This window comes from Hemitrygon akajei, chromosome 13, assembly GCF_048418815.1.
Source record: "Hemitrygon akajei chromosome 13, sHemAka1.3, whole genome shotgun sequence".
Taxonomy (NCBI): domain Eukaryota; kingdom Metazoa; phylum Chordata; class Chondrichthyes; order Myliobatiformes; family Dasyatidae; genus Hemitrygon; species Hemitrygon akajei.
Genome location: NC_133136.1, coordinates 55,468,906 through 55,491,781, shown reverse-complemented (window position 1 = coordinate 55,491,781; position 22,876 = coordinate 55,468,906). Strand labels below are relative to the sequence as shown.

At 40.3% G+C, this 22,876-nt stretch overlaps 1 protein-coding gene across 1 annotated transcript in view; it reads left to right on the top strand.

Annotated features, from left to right (window-relative positions):
• Positions 1–22,876, top strand: part of kita (KIT proto-oncogene, receptor tyrosine kinase a) — a 72,894-nt gene that overhangs the window by 4,632 nt on the left and 45,386 nt on the right. The window lies entirely within an intron of this gene.

Below are 22,876 nucleotides of genomic sequence, written 5' to 3'. Positions count from 1 at the left end.
GGAGTGGTGGATGTGGTGTAAGGTGTTCAAAATGGCTCCCCATGTTAAGCTCATTGAGAAAATCAGGCGGCATGGTATCCAGGGAAACTTGTCTATGTGGGTTCAGAATTGGCTTGCTCTCAGAAGGCAGAGGATGACAGTAAATGGACTGTATTCTGCCTAGAGATCCATGATTAGTGGTGTTCCGCAATGATCTGTTCTGGATGGGACTCATGATCTTTGTCAGAGATGGCTATTTTTACACAGAGAGTGGTAAGTGCATGGAAGGCACTGCTGGGTTTGTAGTGAAGGCAGATATATTAGGGGAATTTAAGAGAATCTTAGATAGGCATGTGGACGAAAGAAAAACGGAAGGCTACGTGCAAGGGAAAGGTTAGATTGATCTTGGAGGAGGTTAAGAAAATCTGCACATCACCATAGGCCAAAGGGCCTGTACTGTGCTATACTCTTCTTTGTTTTATGTTCTATTTGCATTTACTAAGCTGAGCCACTGTCTTGAACTGATTGAGTTCATGTAACCCACTATGCTGTTCAAGGAAGTTGACTAAGTGATGAATGAAAGAATTATAGTGTATTTCCAAGTTAAAGTGTTGTATGATTTGGACAGAAACTTATCTTTAGTAGTGTTTCCTTGTGCTTGTGTGTCCTTTTCAACCTGAACAGTAGAGATAGTAGGTTGGGAATATCCATTGAAGAGTCTGTGTGCAGTTGTTAGTGACCATTTTATAGAGAGTACTCATTGATTCTATTGAGAGCCAATGATAGAAGGAAAGCATGTTGAAGATAGTGAAAAAGAAGTTACTCAAGTGGATTGTTTTGTACAGGACAGTGTTGAATTTTCTTGAGTGTTATTGAACCTATAGTCCCCCAGATATGCAAAAGACTTTTGCTACATACTGAAGTTATGCTTTATAGACGGTAAAACTGCTTAAGTGAATTGGAAAGTGAGACACTTGTGACTGAATACCTTTCTCTGACCTGTCCTTGTTGTGGAAGCATTTTCATGATCAATGAAGACTTCTTCCCATACTTCCACCAAGATATTGCCGATGAGTGATCTGGTGACGGTTGTGTCATTGAGTGCCAAACAGCTACTTTGGATTTCTTACATTGGAGCTGGCAATTGTCTGGCACATGTACAACACGGAGTATAACATGTCATCCCATGCCTGACTGTTGTTAAAGTATTGCTCCATGCAGGTATAAACTGTGTCATGATCTCAAACATCTCAAGTGAAGGTGAACACTATAAAATTCTTGGTAAGCATCCCTAAATCAAAGTTCAAAGTTTGAAGTACATTTATTATCAAAATTATACAACCTTGAGATTTATCTGCTTACAGGCAGCCACAAAACAAGAAACCCAAAAGAACCCAGTTAAAAAAAGACCAATACCCAGTGCAGAGAGAGAGAAAGAAAGACAAATCGTGCCAACAATAAAAGCAAGCAACAGCATTCAGAGAAAAAGTGACTCCATAAACCTGAAGCCTGGGGCAGCCAGAGCAGGCCCATCACCTCAGCCTCAGTTCATCACACAGTGGGGCAAGTTGTCACGAAGCCCAGAGCAGGACACAGCCTCAGCGGAGTAAACATCATGGGGCAGATAGCAGAACAAGCCCGGCCCTTGCATCCAGTCCCGACAGCCTGTCTTTTCAGTCAATCTGTCCTGCTGTTTAAATTGTTCAAACATCGAGTTGTCCCTGCACTAGGACCTGGGCCCCACTGAATGGATACGCTTTGGGCTGGAGCCCACCACCACATACCAGCCTGTACCAGACCTTTCCAAATCAGCCTTGCACTTGGATCAATCCAGCCTCTGCTCCACTCACCTCAAACCTGTCACCAACACCAACTCCATCTCAAACATGCCTTGATCTCGCTCCAACCACTTCCCCTTGGCTATACCTCGACTTCGCATAGGAACGGCACAGCCTGACCCTCGAGGCAACCTTGCCTTCACTCACCTCTGCACTGTATGCGGTGATAGTTTATTACAATTTACCACAGAAAAGTGCTAATAATGAAGTATTTAGTTGTACTTCTTGCTTTATGAACCATCAGTAAGCCATCGTCTATCATCAGAAGTGCCATCTTTAACTGGAAATGCAGAAAGTGTTGGGGATACTCAGCAGTTATGTGGAGGGGGAAATAAAATCAACATTTCAAGTCATTCCAATGTGTGATGGGGAGATTGACATACATGACCCAGCTGTGGACGGGTTAGGCTAGATTGCTGACCAGAAGAAAACTTCTGGAATGATACCTTGCAACTGAAGCAATCACACTGCAATCAAAGCATCTTTTCAACATTTTTTTAGACTGGATTGCATTCCATTCAGTAGAAACTTTCCACTGATTCCAACTGAGTTTAGTTTTATTGTCAGGTCTTGATACCACTCTCGGGGAAAGGCTGTAAGAGATCAAGACTGCTGCCTTGTTGTTAACAATGTTTACTAGCATTTTCTGTTTCACTTCTGGCTTACAGCAACCACAATAGTTTGTTGTCCTGGATACAGTGGGTAAGAACATTCCATCGATGGGCTCCAGTTCAATGACATTGACGGATATAAACCCAGTTTCGGATTTCTGTCAAGAGATGGAAAAGTATTTCATGCCTCAGAATTAGTTAAAGGCATAGGAATTCAAAATGATAGAAGTTAGAACATCACAGGTACTTTTCCACTTTCCAAATGAATGGTAGTAAGTATTCATAAATTTAGGAGTAGAAATGGAAACAGAAGAGTGAATGTTTTTGATGACATTCTTTCTATGAGAAGTTTTAGAGTGTGACCATTGAAGGAATATCATTTGCGATATTTTCCAGCAAATCAGATAAACAGTAAATGAATAAGAAAAGAAAGAGTACAGAGTAGCAGTTAGCATGATGGTATTGCTGTGCCCACTGCCCAAGTTCATTTCCTGCTGCTCTCTGTAACAAGCTTGTATGTCCCCTATGACTACATGGGTTTCCTCCAGTTATTCCGGTTTCCTCCGAGGCTCCAGGGGTGTATGGTTACCAGCTCACATAAGTGTAATTGGGCAGCATGGGCTTGTTACTGAGCCTGTTGAAGAACTGCACCTCTAAGTAAATAAATATATTATGGTGGATGGGTCCTGCAGGGGTGCAGAATTGGTGGGAACTAATATTGGGTGAGAACTTACCTCGGATGACTGGCATTTTTCTGCATGAAATGTCTGCAGTTTATTGTCATTAACATCCAGCTCTTTAAAAAGCACACATTATTCCTGTCCCCATTAAAAGATGTCCTGACAGATTTTTAGTTGCATAGCCAGAGATATATTCCATTTTGTGGAGATAAAATTCAAAACCACAGATGCTCTTCTGTGATGGACACATAAGAAAAGAAGTTCCTTGAGCAGGCACCTTTAACTTCACTCCTCACCTACTCTAACTTGATTTCTCTCTTCAGGATTTCCTGGGTCAACTTCATTCCCCATAAATAATTTCAATAACATTACGATTGGAGACATAGTGCTGCAGCTATCAGAACTCCCGTCTTCTTGCACCATTGACTCCAGTTCAATCCCAACCTCCGCTAAACTAATTATGGAGGAATTAGACAAGATCTATCAAAAGATAATTGAGTAAGTCTGTTTGAAGGGCAATGAATGAATGGCAAGTGCGAGACTTTTATGAGTGTTATAGCAATTATCCAGGAGCAACATGTTCTTGTTAGTGTGAAGGGTAAACCTGGCAAGTTTAGGGACCTTAGCTGATGAGAGATATAGAGGTTCTGGTCAAATAAGTAGACATACATTGGGTTTATGACGTTGGGATCAAGTGAATCCCTTGATGACTATAAAAAGATTCAGAATACAGGAAATCAGGAAGGCAAAGAGAGGGTATGAGATGGCAGGTAAAGTTAAGAGAAATCCCAAGAGGTATTAAGAAATTAAGAGTAAAAGTGTAGCTAGGGAGAGAGTAGATCCCCTTAAAGTTGAGTAAGGTTGCTTATGTTTTGAACTCCTGGAGGTGGGTGAATGTTAATGATTATTTTTCCTTGCTATTTACTGAGTAGAAAATGATGGTTGCTCAAGAGATAAGGTCAAGCATTGGAGGATTTTTGGAGGATCAGGTAGGAGGTACTTGAAGACTTACAGGGAATAAAGGTGGATAAATCCATAGGGCCTGACTGAGAGTATCCTCAGACTTTGTGGGAGGCCACAGTTATTACCACTCAACCATAAGGCTCTTGAACCAGAGGGGATAACTTCACTCTCCACAACGCTGATTCCACAATCTATGGATTTACTCTTATGGACTCTGCAACTCATGTTGTTGATATTTATTTATTATTGTTACTATCTTTTTCATTTTTTGCATTTGCAGTTTGTTGACATTGGTTGTTTCTTCATCTTTGTTGTGTGTGGTTTTTCATTGATTCTATTGTGTTTCTTTGTATCTACCATGAAAGTCTGCAAGAAAATGAATCTTAGTGTAGTATTTGGTGACATAGATGGTACTTGGTACTTGGTATATTTGGTACTTTAATAATGCATTTACTTTGAACTTTGAACTTTTTTAAAGAGAAGTTATTGAGGCGTCAGTGAAGATATTTGCTTCATTGTCAGCCACTGAATGGAAGATAATTAATTTTATTCTGTTGTTCAATAAGTGTAGCAAAGACAAGCCAAGGATCTACAAGCTGTTCAGCCTGACATCAGTAGTGGAAAGTTACTGGAGGGGACTCTGAGGGACAGGATCTACCAGCATTTGGATAGACAGAGTCTGATTAGTAGGAGACAGTATGCTTTATGTGTGGAACGTTGTGCTTGACAAAGAGGCTTTTCGTAGAGCTAACCGAAAGGGGCAATGAGGGTAAGTGGTTGTTGTCCGGTGACTTTAGGAAAGTCTTCAACAAGATCCCACATGTTAGGATAGTCTGAAAGGTTAGTTCCCATGGCATCTGGGGAGTGGTAGTTAAGCAAATTCAAAATTGCTTTTTGAGGTAGGAACCAGAGGGTGGTGGATGAAGGCTGTTTATTGAAATGGAGCTCAATGAATAATTGTGTGATCCAAGGGTCAATGTTGTTTATCTAAGTGAGTTGGGTGTGAATGAACAAATCTAGATCAATAAGTTTGTGGATGACACAAAGTTAGGATGTGGTGTTGACATTAACAAAGGTTATCATAGATCACAGGCTGTCTTGATCAATTGAGATGTGGGCTGAGGAGTGGTAAATGGAGCTCTATACGGATGTGTGAGGTGATACACTTTACAAAGTTAAACCAACGAAGATCTTGTAATATGAATGGTAGGGCATTAGAGAATGTAATGGAGTAGAACAATCTAGGAGTACAAGTCTATGATGTTGACAAGTTGGTGAAAAAGGCATTTAGCATGTTGGACTTCATCACTGAGGCCACTGCGTTTAGGCATTGGGACAAATACTTTGTAGTTGTATAACTCATTTGTGAGGCTGCACTTGGAGTACTGTTATAGAAAAGATGTGATTAAAATGGAGAGAGTGCAGAAAACATTTGTGAGGATAGTACCAGGACTAGAGGAGCTGAGTTATAAGTAGAGGTTGGTCTGACTATGTCTTTACGTCTTTATTCTTGTATGTAGGGGTGATGTAATAGAAATCTTTAAAGTTATGAGAGGCATATATAATGTAGATGGTAGCAGTCTTTTCCTCCGGGTCATCATCATTTTTTGTGTAGTGTTGTATGACGCAGGTGATCATGGTATGACCATGATTGTTTTTGGCAAACTTTTCTACAGAAGGGTAGAAAAGAACTTTTCCCCAGAGTAACAGAGTTCAAAACTAGGGGTTATAGATTTAATGTGAGAGGGAAGAGATTTTAAAGGGACCTGAATGCCACCGTTTTTCACACTGACTATGGTTAGTATATGGAACGAGTTGCCAGATAGCTACAATAATATCATTTAAGGAGCATTGGGATAGGTATGTGGAGGGATGGGGCTTAGAGGGATTTGGGTTGAACACAGGAAATTGGGACCAGCTGGATGGGCACCGTGGTTAGCATGGGCTAGGTGGGCTGAAGGTCCTACATCCATGCTGTACTTCTCTATGACTCTATAATAAAATGGGATCGGTGTAAATTAATTTATGATGGTGAGCGTGCTCCCACTGGACCTGTTTCCACGTTTTTATGAGCTATAACATATATATTTCCATAAATAAGAGATGTAATGCAGAAAATATTCTGCGGGTCTATTCTGTGTGTAGCTTTCGAAGAACAGAGAAGCAGCATGAAAAGGTAGCATTGAAATCTGTGAAGGCAAGATGCGTAGGTTCAAATTTGTTTTACTAGGTAACCAAGAGCTACTGTAGACCAGTCAGAAACATAGAAACATGGAAATCTTACAGCAGAATACAGGCCCTTTGGCCCACAAAGTTGTGCTGAACATGTCCCTACCATAGAAATTACTAGGGTTACCCATAGCCCTCTATTTTTCTAAGGTCCATGTACCTATCCAAAAGTCTCTTAAAAGACCCTATCATTTCCACCTCTACAACCGTTGCTGGCAACCCATTCCATGCACTCACCACTCTCTGCATAAAAAACTTACCCCTGACATCTCCTCTGCACCTACTCCTCAGCACCTTAAACCTGTGCCCTCTTGTGGCAGCCATTTCAGCCCTGGGAAAAAGCCTCTGACTATCCACGCGATATAGTGCTAGGCCAAAAGAAAACTGACAAACAGAACTTAATACACACAAGGATGCTGGGGACAGAACTTAATACACACAAGGATGCTGGGGACAGAACTTTGCAGTACATTAAGGGTGGAAAGAAAGGGAGAATTGGAGAGGTAGAATCTAGACGTTTTGAAATTATAGACAACGGTAAAGAATAGATTGCTTGTCAACAAGATATGGTTGAAATTTGAAGTAAACACATCCAATTGGATATATGGAGTATGTTTGAAGATTAGCAGTAATTTAACATTCACTCATAATCTAAGTAAGGAGAAAGTTTTGATGGTCACTGATAAGTTCAGCCTTCCATCATCTTAATGTCTGATGTAAGAAATTGTGGGTCATTCATGCCTTAGAGCCAGACAGACAGACTGACCATACAAAGGTGCCATGGAAAGATAGAACTTTTGATGACCAGTGAAGGGAATGTGCAGCAAATATTGTCAGATTGAAATACTCATTCAGTGAGGCAATAGTTTTATCAGAAGGACAAGATTATCTAGAGGGTTTCTTTGTAATTATATAATCCCTGGCAGTTCAGTGGTTAAGGATTTGATATCTTTGTTGATGGAGGTTGAGCACATACAGAATATAATTTCAATAAAAACTAGGCAAATGCTTCCATTTGCTGAGGCACTTTCCATGTTCTGAGTCTGTAGCTTCTGGTGTGCACTTGTATTTAATGACAGCCATCTCCAGTGAAAAGCATTTTTTCAAGCAGAAGTTGATTGATGCATGAAGCATCAAATAATTTCTTTACTTAGCAGATATTGCACACAATTTCTGAGTATTCTGCTGATGAGGCATTGAGCGAGTAGTTATGTTGAAGCATCTCCTCCTGGATGCACACATGTTTTTTTTTCCATATATAACTCAAAGACAGTGTATAAAATTATTTAGCTAAGGCAAGGTACAAGTTTAGAGTAAAAGTGTGCTGAAAGAGAGCTGTGCTAAGAAATTCTATTTTCATGCCAAAATGTTTTCTGATATCAAGATTGAGAGAAATGAAGGGGAATCAAGGATATTGTTTAGTTTCTGAGCAGAAATAAATGACATAGTAATTACCGGTATATGAATTTAAGAAACATCCATCACAACAGAACTCATCTATTTTAATTTTCTGGTTTATTCCTGAACAAATACCAGAGTTGAGTTTATTTACTGTGCTTTGCAATGCTCTTAAACATTCTCATAGACAATAGACAGTAGGTGCAGGAGTAGGCCATTCGGCCCTTCAAGTCAGCACCGCCATTCAATGTGATCATGGCTGATCTAAAAACAATTAGTACCCCGTTCCTGCCTTCTCCCCATATCCCTTGACTCCACTATGTTTAAGAGCTCTATATAACTCTTTCTTGAAAGCCTCCAGAGAATTGACCTCCACTGCTTTCTGAGGCAGAGCAGAACTCTGCAACTCTCTGGGTGAAAAAGTTTTCCCTGAACTCTGTTCTAAATGGCCTACCCTTTATTCTTAAACTGTAACCTCTGGTTCTGGACTCCCCCAACTTCGGGAACATGTTTCCTGCCTCTAGCGTGCCCAATCCCTTAATAACCTTATGTGTTTCAGTTCTTGTTATGGGATAGCCTATTTTGAATCTCAACATGAATTACACGTGAACTAACTCCCCAGTGCCATGTACAGGAGGAACAGCCTCTTACCTAGCCTTTTGGTGTATTGACAGTTATTGTATTTGTTAAACTATCAGCATCATAATATCCAACAATTGTATGTGGATACTTAAAGTGAGTTTTTGAATTACTCTCCACAATTAATTCAGAGTTAATTAGACAGGAATTTTATAGAAGCACATATAAAGGTAGGATGCATAAACAGACTGTTCCACCTCATCAATTCACAAGTGTTTGTAATAAGACCAAATCGTTGTAATTACATTTGCCAATGTCCCTTTAATTATTTTCCCTTTTTCCACATATCTAATCATAAAATCTCATACAATTTTCAACTTGAACCCTGATCTTGAAAACAAATTCCACACCTTATAACTGTGTGATAGAAATTTTTTTCCTTCAGTTTTTAAACATCTTTTATCAATCTTGTATTCATGACATTTCATTCTTTGTCATTCAGCTGTGTGGAATGGTCAGCTTCTAACCACCCTGTTTCAATATTTTCTTATTATAATGAGTATTGTGATATTTTGTTGAGAATCAGATTGTTTTAATGGAAGGACAAAACATTTCAGCTCCTTTTATTTTTACTTCTTCAGACAATATTGAATCCAAGTTAATCTGTGTTGGACTTACAATTTTTCAGAAGTAGATAAGACTACTAGCTTTATTTTAGTGCTACTATTCAGAGTGTATCTATCATGAAATTTAACAATAGCAGATATTTTCCAAATTGAAATTATGTGGCATTTAGCTGAATCAGGTATTTCAGCCAAAAATGATATATAGTCCAGTGCCAGATCCCAGATCTAGCATACAAAAAGAAAGTGAGATTTTGTTTTCTTTGATGAAATAAAAAGTGGCATAGTATTCCTGAGCAGTTGGCTCTCTGCAGAATCAGATTTAATTTCACTGGCATGTAGTATGTTGCGAAACTTTTCTTTTGTGGCAGCAGTACAGTACAATTCATAAAAAAGCTGTAAATGAACAATAAGTAGTATATTTTTAAAATAAGTTAAAGAAGCAGTGGAAAGAAAGAGCAAAATTAGTGAGATAGTGGTCATGGGTTAGTTCATTGTCTATTCAGGTATCTGATGGCAGAGGGGAAGATTGAGTGTATGTCTCAGGCTCCTCACTGATGGTAGCAATAGGAAGAGAGCATGTCCTGGGTGATGGGGATCCTTAATGATGGATGCAGCCTTTCTGAGGATTTGCCTTTTGAAGTTGTCCTTAATGCCAGGAAGTTGGTGCCTATGATGGGGCTGGCTGAGCTTACAACTTCCTGCAACTTTTCCTAATCCTGTGTAGTGGCCCCTCCATACCAGTCAGCAATGCAATATGTTATCTGAGAATTGAATATAATGCCTCAAGAGGTTCAATCTTTGGCCTACAGTGAATGTTTCTGCTTCAATTACATACGTATAAGGTTTGTTGTATTTGCTTCCTGAACTTACTATCATTTTTGAATTGTCAGCTACGATTAGGTGCATCAATAAAAATACAGCTTTTAGGTTATAGTTTGGATTGTGCTGGCGTTAATTAGGTTTATCTCAGGGTTTTAATTTGGTGTGTAGAACTTGGAAAAAGTAATGTAACTGAACATTCATCTATACTGTTTGTTACAGATTCACGGTCCAGCTGTCTTTTAGTTAAATCGGGCTTTCACATGCCTTTTCTTTACATTTAGATAGATAGATAGATAGATAGATACTTTATTCATCCCCATGGGGAAATTCAACTTTTTTCCAATGTCCCATACACTTGTTGTAGCAAAACTAATTACATACAATACTTAACTCAGTAAAAAAAAATATGATATGCATCTAAATCACCATCTCAAAAAGCATTAATAATAGCTTTAAAAAGTTCTTAAGTCCTGGCGGTAGAATTGTAAAGCCTAATGGCATTGGGGAGTATGCTTATATCAAATAGATGAAAAAATGCTCTAGTTATTTGACTTGATAAATAATATACCAGACTATAATGAGCCATGGATCATAGGCTAGTGCCAAAATGGAACCTATGAACTAATTATCCCTAAAAATATTACAATGCAATGTTTGCTAACCTCTGACTATATGCTTAAAAAAGCAATAAAGCATTCTACTGGCTGGTCTCATTATCACAAACATGTCTATGGAACAGATCTACTTCTTTGCTGCAAATCTGTATCATCTAGTTACTTTGCTTTATGATTTAATACAGCTGCAGAAATTGGAGAGGAGAATTCGGAGAAGGACTCGCAAGTCATTCTGTTGTTCTGTGTGTCACAGCTGGTCTGATTGTAACCTTTTCCCCATTCTCACCTAGATCATCTTCAACTCCTTTGTTTTGCAAGAATTTGTTAACAAATATGTTCACTTTACTCCTATGTCAAACCTGAAGCAGAGTGTTCCAAAGACTCACTTTGAGAGAAAACAGTCTTCATTTCTGTTTTAAATGATAAGCCATTTTAACCACTGATTCTAGACTTTTATAAGTACCAGAGATTCTTCAGATGCTGGAAATCTTGAGCAACACACAAATAATCCTGGAGGAACTCAGCAAGTCAGGCAACATCTATGGAAGGGAATAAAGAGTTGACATTTTGGGACAAAACTCTTCATTAGGTCTTGCTGAGTTTCTCCAGCAAGTATCTAGTCACAGAAGCAACAATTTTCATACCAATGGTCTTTACTCATTAGTCACAATGGTTCTATGGTTCTCTTTGTAGCAGTAATAAAGAAAGCCAAAGTGAGACATGCCTGTACAAAGTTCCTTTCTTGCGTTATTAGTTTCTGACTTCTTTGAGATCTCTATCAACATCAAAGGAGACGGTCAGCCTGATACTTCAGTACCTGTTTCTTGTTTCTCTTTGCTGCTCCACTTAACAATAATACATTTTATTACTTAGGCAAGGTGCTTACAATAGCAATGCACAGGACTCCAAAGGCCCAGTAGATCATTTGGATCTGTAAAGAGAGAAACACAAATTAAACTAAAGCTCAATAGTTTAGCTTTTTCAGCCATTGGCATCAGCTTCAGACTTCCACGTTCTTCCCAACACGATACACTTTGTCAATTGGATGATTGCAACAACTAAGTGCATATCTGATCTCAATGCACGTGCTTGGCCTGAAAACTGGTCTTTAGCTCAGATAGAAAATATTTTCTTGTATATTTCATGCAACATCCACCCCAACCCTTCAGCATCAAAATAATCAGAATTACCAGATATCTTCATTGTGCCATTTAATATTTTCCTTCTATAAAACCAGTACAATTTCATGCTTAATGACAAGTTGCAGATTGGATCTTGTCAGATATTCCATTCAAAGGCAGAAAACTACAGGCAATATTTTTCATTTTGTAGTAATCCATTCAAAGTAGAAGAAGCCCTTTCAGAATTTTCAAGACAATTCATTCTTAGAGTGGATCTGCTCAATTCCCACTTCTGCCATCATCAACAATTAGGAAAAAATATAATTTTAGCTCATTATATATCAAACTTTATGAAATTGATTACCCCACTCAGAGATATGGGGAAGCAAAATAAAGTAAGAGTATAGTAAGAATGTTTATTAGGCAGCAGGAAGATACAACAGTGATTCACAGTAAACAAATGGAAAACTAGGTTTTCAACGTTATGCCAGAGTTAATGAATTAAATCACCATGCTACACTTTGAAGAGCAGTATCAAAAAGCTGTTTCAAGTTGGCTAGATCTCTGCATATTTTTAAAATGTAAGCATTTGTCATTACCTGGGTCTTGTTGCCGAAGCCAAGTATAGGTCTTGAAGGTTGTGGTGAGTTGCCTTATTAAACTGCTGCTGACGTCAGGCGATGATTGGGTCCTGAACCAAAGGGCTAAATTGACTTTGTATTTAGGCACAGTGTAAAGATAGAGGCTCAAATATAAGGCTGGCTCACCTAGCACCATCCCATCATTGTTATTTAAGAAGGCCTGTCTTAATTTAGTTGATTTATGTTGGTCTGACATTATAAATAGATTAATTATTTTTATTTTTTTCTCAATTTGATTTAACTTTTTAAGCTGTATAAATATTTTCAACTGTTTCAAGCTGATGGATCAGATAGGAAGTTATTGCAGAAAGGCTGCTCTCCTTCACGAATTGAGCACAACAGCAAAACTGGCAGGACGTTTCGAATCACATGACTTCCGAGATATACAGTCCTGAGCATTTTGTAAGAAACATGTATGAGTCTGGGAGAGGTCTGAGAGACATCCAGCAATTTTATCACATATGCCCAGGCCATTGTGTCTTATTAGGTCAGCCTTGCACATGCAAACTGGCTCAAAGTTCAGGTAGGTTATAGATCATGATGGGGGAGTGGGCGGGAGGATGGGCTTCAGAGTCAAGGGAAAACACGGGAACAGGCGATATTAGGAAAAGAACATCAGGGAGAAAAACTGCTGGAAGTACTCAGTAGGCCTGGCAGCATCGTGGGAGAAAGAGACAGAATTTTGAGATGAAGACTTTTTGTCAGAACTGTGAACAGTGAGATAAACACATTTGTTTTAAGTTGCAGGGAAGGGGAAGTTGTGGAGAATACTAAAGCTATATCTGTGCTGAAGTGGAATCCGAGCGACAAAGAAGCTGGTGGTGTCACTAAGGGAGGGTGATGAAGGCTGTTATTTATAATTGATTGCGACAAGTGAAAATGGAAGGGAGATGAAGGAGGACAGAAGAGAAAAGGAAATCAATGGAGGAATGTAAAATGTCTAACTTAGGGTGGTGCTGATGCAGAGAGAAGGTAAGAACGTGCAAGTGCCAACACGAGTCATTAAGCATGGATCTCATGACGCATTGAGAACTATGAGTCAAGAAATTCTGAGTTGCTTAAACTTGCCTGTAAATACGGATGGATCCAAGATAAGAAGGTGGAATTTCAGTTGGAATGCATCTTGAATAAGTTTGCTTAGGAGAAAAATGCAATTATGAATATGAGCTTAATGCGAAAACTTATTAAAATCAAGTAAAAGAGCAAACCATTTTGATGAACAAGGTGGAAAAAAAACAGATTTGTGTTGGAAAGAGAAGCTGAGATTCTTCAAGATATGTCTTCGTGAAAGACGGTGAATTCAACATAACTGAAGGAAAAATGAGATAAAAAGTACAAAATTCTGCAGGTCAGGCAGTTTTTGTGGTGAGTTAAAGTTTCAAATCAATGACCAGAAGTGATGGGAAAATAATCTTTTGTTCTATTTGCTATTTTTCACTTTCCTGCACCTCTAAAGCAGTTCTTCAAGGGTGTCATAACTGGACATGGGGATAAGCTCCCATTGCCTATTAAATGCTCCCAAAGTCATGAGTCCCAAATAGCCTCTGACAACCAAGTCTAGCTCCTGGCCTTCACGTGTGGCTTAGTTATTAAGCCTGGTGAAACCATTTCTACTGACAGGAGAAGGGGCATAGGTGGGTTACTGGTGCCTTGAAACCAATTGCTTTGGGCAGCTGGAGCTCATCAGCCGCAATTGGCAGCTTGTCCAGGAGAAGAAAAGCCCTGATCTCAGACCTCCAAAGCCTTGCAGCCATACCCACTAGTGGGGAAGATTTTTTTATGGAAAAGCAGTAAACCCTGAGGAAAAGTCCACAGCTGAAGTCCCTAAGGCAGTCCGATGTCGGCAATTCTTGCAACGCTGCTGGTGCCGAATTGTATCAGCTTCTGCCGTTCCTTTGGGTTCATCAGCTGCACGGAGAGGGGGAGCCTACTGCATGGGCAACAGGTTGCTCTGCATATCCTACTGCCCTGGCTTGTGTACTGACTTGACAGCTAGGATGCTACATCCATGTTCGACCCTGACCAATGGAGGGCTTCACCCATGTACTTTTAAATGTACTTGTTTACTCACTTTTCCCAGTTTTCATGCAATGTCATTAACCTGAAATGTTATCTCTTTATCTCTCTCTCTCTCTCTCTCTCTCTCTCTCTACAGATGCTGCCTGATCTGCTGAGTATCCCAGCATTTTCTCTTTTTATTTCATATTTTTATCATATCCAGTTTTGTTGCTTTAAACAGGCTCATCAGGGCTTGATGATAAGGTTATCAGAATAAAGTCAGATTGGGATTCAAGTGGGTAGTGGTAGGGGAGATGAGTGACCTTAGACGTCAGGAGTGTTAAGTGAATGAGGGAGATGTAGCTGTGCAAACAGAAAGTAAAGTTCTAAGGAGTCTTAGCTACAAAAAGATAAGACATAAGACAAGTTTAACTAATGCTGACTTTGATATTTTCCTTTGATGTAAACATGACTTTGTACTGTCCACATCAAAATGTGTGCACTAGCGCTTGTCTATACCTGCAACCTCCAGAAACAGATTCAGAACAGAGTTTATTATCACTGACATATAGAGCCATACACTCATAGAACACTACAGCACAGAAACAAACCCTTCAGCCCATCTCATCCATACTGAACTATTAAGCTGCCTTGCCCCATCGGCCTGTACCTGGACCATAGTCCTCTGTACCCCTCCCATCCTTGTACTTATCTAAATTTGTCTTACATTTGCCTTCCTTACCACCGACTCAACCTTCATATTTTATCTTTTATCTTCTGATGGCTGTTTTACTCACTTTCTGTTGTTTTTTTAAAAGCTTCCAAACCCTCCAATTTCCCACTAGTTTTTGCTATATTAAATGCCCTCTCTGTGGTAAACTATGTATACCTGTCTGGACACGCCCCTCTGCTGACTGCTCCTGTGGCTCCTCCCACAGACCCCTGTATAAAGGCGATTGGGGCACTGCTCCTCCCTCAGTCTCCGAGATGCCGTCCTCCGTTTTGCTGCTAATAAAAGCCTATCGTTCACTTCCCGTCTCCGAGAGTTATTGATGGTGCATCACTCTCTTTTTGCTTTTATGCTGTCTTTGTCTTCCTCATCAGCCACAGTTGCCTCATCTTCCCTTTAGAATACTATATCAAATCTCTCCTTATTCTTCTATGCTCTAAGGAATAAAGTCTTAACCTATTCAACTTCTCTCAATAATTTAGGTCCTCAAGTCCTGGCAACATCCTTGTAAAATTTTTCTGTACTCTTTCAATCTTATTGACATCTTTCCTGCAGGTAGGTGACCAACACTGCACACAATGCTCCAAATTTGGCCTCACCAACATCTTCCACAAATTCAACATAACATCCCAACTCTTGTACTCAGTACTTTGATTTATGAAGGTCAATGTGCTGAAAGCTTTCTTTATGATCCGATATATCTGTGATGCCACTTTCAAGGAATTATGGATCTGTATTCACAGATCCCTCTGTTCTACCGCACTCCTCAGTGCTCTACCCCTCACAGTGTAAGATCTACCCTGCTTGGTCCTACCAAAGTGCACCACCTCACACTTGTCTGCATTAAATTTCATCTGCCAATTTTCATTCCATTTTTTTTAGCTCGTCTAGATCCCACTGTAAACTTTGTTAGTCTTCCTCATTGTCCACTACACCCCCAATCTTTGAGTCATATGTGAAATTTGTTGTTTTTTGACAGTAGTACTCTGTTAAGACTTAGTTACAACAATAAATGAATAATGTAAAAGAGGAATGGCAAGGTGGTGTTCATGGATTCACGGGTCTTTCAGAAATCTGATGGCAAAAGGGAAGAAGATGTTCCTAAAACTTTGAGTGTGGTTTTAGGACTCCTGTACCTCCTTCCTAAAGGGAGCATGCTTACGTGGGTCATACACATGATACCACAATAGATTTTCTACAACAGTAAATTGTACTGAGTAAAAGTATCGAGTTACACTTGGCAATCACATTATTTCGAAATAAATCAATTTAACAAAATTGTGATACCTTGCAAATGAATCTTGGCCTGAGTAGCTATATAACAGGGTTAAAGGTATTAGAGATAAGTATAACAAATATTGACACAGTGTATTGAGTAGTGATTCTGCTTTAATAATACAGTATCATGTCAAAACGCTCCCACCATGACCATGACTCGTGATGGACTTGCAACTTGCATGCATTTCTTAGATATTGTCCTAAAATGCTTTCTGTTTTTGGGAAAGACAAGACTATTATTTTTTATTTTCTTGGATAACATTCATAATCTAATTGCACTCAGTAAGCAAACATCCTGCCAATGTCTTTTACAGTGCGGTGTGCAGTCTAACAGCAAGTGTTCGTCTTAGTCATCGTTCTTGTGATGACAAGATGCTGTTGGACATTGCTAAAGGGAATTCTGCCAGCTTGACTCACTGATTGATTGCCGGATGGCGGGGGAGCTGCGTGGCTTCAGTCATAGCTAGGACTAGGCCTCAGGCTGCAGTGTCACCTGTTTACAGCCGCCCAGGAGAGAAGCATCAGTGCCGTCCACTGGAAACAGTGTGGCACGGCGTCCAAGCTGCAGTCAGTGCTGCCCCCCAGTTTGCACTCGGCAGAAGACAAGCTGTATTGTGCTCGACTGCAGACTGCTGCAACATTCATACACTCGGGGTCTTGGACTAGATATTTTCTGTGTGTCTGTATTTTACCGATATCTTATATGTGCTATATGTGCCTTGTGCTGTGTGTGACTGTTGGTACCGTGTTTTGCACCTTGGCCCTGGAGTAACGCTGTTTCATTTGGCTTTATTCATGGGTATTCATGTATGGCTGAATGGCAATTAAACTTCACCTTGTAGTGTAGTGATACCAGTGTGAATTGTAGAGAGTGAAGGTGTTTGGGATTTACCGTCGGAATTTTGGAACTACTTAGATCAAATTTTTCTCCAGTAAATCGAGTACTTACATTCAAGTTTCTGTTAGATTGCATTTCAATCTATTTATGGATTAATGCATGGCAAGTCACCATTTTTATTCTACTATGTTGCTAATGTCCAATTCATTTTTATTAGCAATATTGAAAGTGGAATGCACTTTAATTGAGGGAACTTACAATTAGTACAATATCTGTTTCTGGGCAGGGACAATATAAAACCTGTGTCATCACCACAACACTAATAAGCTGAAGATGAAAATCAACACAGAAAACCACATTCATAGCTACTTACAAGTGTCTACATTTGCAAGGAATCAGCTACTGACTAGTCAGAAGAAACTGGCGATTGGCTCTGCAGTCTGCCCACCTGCTGATCAGAAGCAAAGTTAAATGGGAACACGAGCAGCTGCTCAACCCGCTGAGTTCCTCTAACAGCTTGTGCGTTGCTCTGGAAAGGAAGGGGGAAGAAGCCAGAATAAGAAGGTGGGGGAGGGAGAAGAGTGCAGCTGGAAAATGATAAGTGAGACCAGGTGAGGAGTTGACTGTTTATTCCCCTCCATGGATGCTGCCTGACCTGCTGAGTTCCTCCAGCACTTAGTGTGTGTTGTTCAGGATTTCCAGCGCCTGCACAATCTCACTTCAAAGAAACAACACTTTAATTTACAAATTCAAGTTCCAGGTAAGCTCAGCCAAAATATCAATGCAAATCTTTATGACTCTGCCCCTATGTAATAATCTGAAAGTGGGTGTGACTGTGGTGAAATCTGACCTGAGTAACCATGACAGTTTTAGTTTCACTGTGGAACCATTTTCCAGGTTCCTTCCTGGGCTCTCAATTAAAAGAGCACAGGATCATAAGAAGTAGGAACAGAATTAGACCACTCGGCCCATCAACTTTGCTCTGTCATTCCATCATGCCTGATTTATTAACCCTCTCAACCCCATTCTCCGACCTTTGACACCCTTACTAATCAAGAACCTATCAATCTTCACTTGGCCTCCACAGCTGTCTGCGGCCAATCACAAATTGCCTCGTGCAATACTGAGGCTTGAGCAAATCTTCTCTGCTCCATGCTTACTGCTGCCAACAGCAGTCTGTGGTTCCCTGCAGTTACTGCTCGAGGTATACTGTAACACATTAACATTTCGGTAAAGTTTCCTGTTTACTCGTCTGGAAAAGGTTGTACTTTTTAAGGGCTATCATTTTGGTGGAGCTTGGACCAAGAGCCACCTATTGATAGAGAGAACTGGAGATCCCATGATTCAGATTCAGCTTCAGTTTATTGTCATTTAAAAACCACAAATGCAATGCAGTTAAAAAATGATATGACGTTCCTCCAGAATGATATCACAAAAACACATGACAAAACAGGCTACACCAGAAAATCCACATAACGTTTGGCAATCCCCAGTCCAGAGTCTGGAGAGGCTGCTGCGTATTAATATCATGCTACCATCTTAGTCCGTTCCCCGGAAAGGAGCTCCAAATCCACCAGACAAACAAGACCAAAAACTAAAACTACAATACTTGCACAAAGCCACATATTTACAACATATAGTTACAACAGTGCAAACAATAACGTAATTGATAAAAAACAGACCATGGGCACAGTAAAAATAGTCCGAAGATGTTAAAAGACTATAAGTTCGAAAGAAACCACCACACAGTTTCCACAAGTCCCCAGGGTCCCGACAGACTCGCCATCCCACGCCGGCGGCAGAAGGGAATACCCCCGCTATGGACTTCCACGGCACCGCCTGACTCAGCCTCGCAGACACAGCACACACTGAAAGTGACCTGACCGCAGCGGACTCCGAGTCCGTCGAACCTCCGAGCCTCTGACCATCTCCTCCAGCACAGCTTCTCCGAGCACCATCCTCTGCCGAGTGTACTAAGACGGCCCCGCCAATGGCCATCGGCAACGCGACCCCGAGGACTGGGGGTCTGTTCTTCCCAGCAGAGTCCTGGACCTCGCAGCAGCAGCAGCAATGAAGAAGGTCTTCCTGGAGATTTTCAGATGTTCCTCCGTGCTCCCACGTCCGTTTTTCATCCGATTATGATTGTGCACGGCACTCCGCTTGACAAATAACAGATAATTAGCTCTAGAGTGGCCGCTGCAAGCTGTGTCATGCCGCCATCTTGGAAATTATATCTTTCTGATGTAATTATGATATAATGATCTCAGCATTGTTACAAGGAATATGTCAATGGCAACTGGGTAGCTGAGAGTGATGAGCAATTCTGCAATCTGACCCATAAACAAACTTAAGTTGATAACTTGGCCTCGAGTTAAACCAATAACTTTCCGTCATTGAGTTGGGGTTTTCAGGACCACTGGTTCTGAAACTCCAGAACTAGGATCACACATAACATGTTTGCCAATCAACTTTAGGTTTAAATCTGTGGCTGCTGTACTGAGCACTGATGTAAACAAGTAGAAGCTATTGCTCTGAAGGAATATTAGGACGAACGTGATTTTCAGTAAAATACAAAATCTAAAAGTGAATTTGCCGACAGTTGTACATGGCAATCTATTTATTCTGTTGATTTTAATTGGCTAGAGCATAAGGTATTAAGGGAACCAAGCAATATGTGATCAGTACTGGAAAGCTGAATGGCGTCCTCCTGCTTCTATTTCATACTTCCATGAGTTCTAACATAATGTGTCGATTCATGATCAGCTCCCTTCAGTATCATGTTATCAACCCACCATAATATTGACTGTTTATTCCCCTCCATCGATGCTGCTCCGGTTATTTTGTGTGAGTTGTGCAGATAAATGCCAGTTCTCAAATATTCATGTAAGTTGAAGTTACGCAATCAATCCTATCAAAGTTAGCATGATTTAGGCCAAATTAGTCAGAGGCACACTCCTAACACAGAAAATTTTGTTTGGATTAAACATTGTTGGAGTTTTGACTGCGTACCTGCTAATCAGTATTTAGCTCTGATTAATGCCAACTTCAGAATGGAAAACCAACCAATCCTTTCAGAGCTTTAGTCCAGACAGAGGGACTGTAGCAGTAGACATTTTTATCTTGTCTCTCGGGTAGAGTATTATGTTGCTGTAAGTTAGTTTACTTAGCTGGGAAATCAGGGATGTTTATTGTAGGTAGATTATTGACTGACAGACAGGCTTAACATTAAACTCAGATCTTTTAGATTGAAGACTGAATGGGTTTGTCTAATCAAGAAAGAGCCATAGTAAATGTGGAAATAACTGCATAAACATTTAGAGACCAAATAAGGTCTTACTTAAATTTTTGTGTCATAGATGTCATGTATAACCTTTACCAAGGCTGGTGGTGGAATGGCATCAGCGCCGGACTCTGGAGCGAAGGCTTCCGAGTTCAAATCCAAGTCGGGCCACCCCCGAATGCGCTTTCCATCCTTGCCAGGTTGAACATCGAGCTAGCCACTCAGCCTCATAAAAATTACAAGGGTCAAGTCAGGAACATTCATACTGTGACCCGGTTAATCCGAAAGGAGACCAGTCCTGACACCACGTGCCAGACAAGAATGGCTGATTAAAAGAAAAATAAAGTAGAAATGAAAACCCACATAAAATATCTATTTATTCATCATTCCACAACTGGGCAAATTAACAGTCCTCTTGAATCAAACAGACAATTTTTAATTCTGCCCCGAAACTCATTTGGAGGGAATGGTGTGAATGATGGGACAGAGGTAAGCTGGTCGGGAGTTAACCTTACAATCGCACACCCCACTATTTTCACTCCTTGTCTTCATCACAGAGGAGAGTAAATTCATTTGCAATGGTCTTATTGAGCCATCTGTTGTGACCGATTGAATTGTGCCTCATGGAACCTAGGAGATATAAAGGTATTCAACACAGCAGACCTTTTGGGAGGAATCTAGTTCTCCTCTCCTTACACAGTGTTTTATACTTTTTAAACACAAAGTCAACAATAAATGATTAATTACAGTTTTAATTATTATAAACACCTATGTAATTTTAACATTTTGAATGTAATCAGGTCAGCTTCAAAGAATTACATACCTACAATGGGAGCACATTATAATTAGCAGAACTTTTTGAATATTCTAGTAGCTTGTCCAAGAACCTAAAGCATAAACTCTAGACACCAAAACCATATCTTTTGTTAGAGTACTGAAGAATAGCTTGCTAACTATACAACTAGACAGAACATTAAGTTACAAAACAGACCTGTCATGGACTGTACATTATCTGGCAGGGATACACATTAATATGGGTCATGGCTATCTGATGCCTTCCAGATTCCATCCTGCATTTTCCAGTGACCTCCAACAAACATGAACATTAACCCATTGTCTTTTGTTGCATAGTTTCAATGCTACACTGTCAGAATATTCCACCCCTAATAATTAGTTCAATAGCCTCAATATATCAGTTGAAATTAAATTGTGAGCAGGATTTATTTCTTGAAAATTGGTTGTCTCCTTAATTAATATTTATTTATCTATTTTATTTACTTAGCGATACAGTGCAGAATAGCCCCTTGTGGCCCTTTGAGCCACACAACCCAGCAACCCCTGACAAACCCTAACCTTATCACAGGACAATTTACAATGACCAACTAACCTGCCCGGACTGTGGGAGAAAACCAGAGGACCCAGGGGAAACCCATGCACTCGACAAGGAGGACGTACAGAGACTCCTTACGGAGGACGTTGGGATTGAACTCTGAACCATGACGCTCCGAGTTGTAATAGAGTTGCTCTAACCGCTATGTTGCTGTGGCACCTATCTGTATCCATAATTTTGTAACTCCGTAATAATCATTGACACCACGCATGCCACGTTGACTGCAGGCCTGACCAGCGGCGCTCTCCCCATAGTTTTTATCAGATTTTAGTAACATAGAAACATAGAAAACCTACAGCACAATTCAGACCCAAAGCTGTGCTGAACAAGTCCTTACCTTAGAAATTACCTAGGGGTTACCCATAGCCTTCTATTTTTCTGAGCTCTATGTACTTGTCCAGGACTCTCTTAGAAGACCCTATTGTATCTGCCTCCACCACCATCTCTGAATAAAAACTTACTCCTGACATCTCCTCTGTACCTACTTCCAAGCACCTTAAAACTATGCCCTCTCATGCTAGCCATTTCAGCCCTGGGAAAAAGCCTCTGACTCTCCACACGATCAATGCCTTTCATCATCTTATACACCTCTATCAGGTCACCTTTCATCCTCTGTCACTCCAAGGAGAAAAGGCTGAGTTCACTCAACCTATTCTCATAAGACATGCTCCCCAATCCAGGCAACATCCTTGTAAATCTCCTCTGCACCCTTTCTATAGTTTTCACATCCTACCTGTAGTGAGGTGACCAGAACTGAGCACAGTACTCCAAGTGAGGTCTGGCCAGGGTCCTATATAACTGCAACATTACCTCTCAGCTCCTAAACTCAATCCCACAATTGATGAAGGCCAATGCACCGTATGCTTTCTTAACCACAGAGTCAACCTGCACAGCAGCTTTGAGTATCCTATGGACTCGGACCCCAAGATCCCTCTGATCCTCCACACTGCCAAGAGTCTTACCATTAATACTATATTCTGCCATCATATTTGACCTACTGAAATGAACCACTTCACACTTATCTGGGTTGAACTCCATCTGCCAGTTCTCAGCCCAGTTTTGCATCCTATCTATGTCCCATTGTAACCTCTGACAGCCCTCCACACTATCCACAACACCCCCAACCATTGTGTCATTGGAAAATTTACTAACCCATCCCTCCAATTCCTCATCCAGATCATTTATAAAAATTATGAACTGTATGGGTCCCAGAACAGATCCCTGAGGCACAGCACTGGCCACCAACCTCCATGCAGAATAT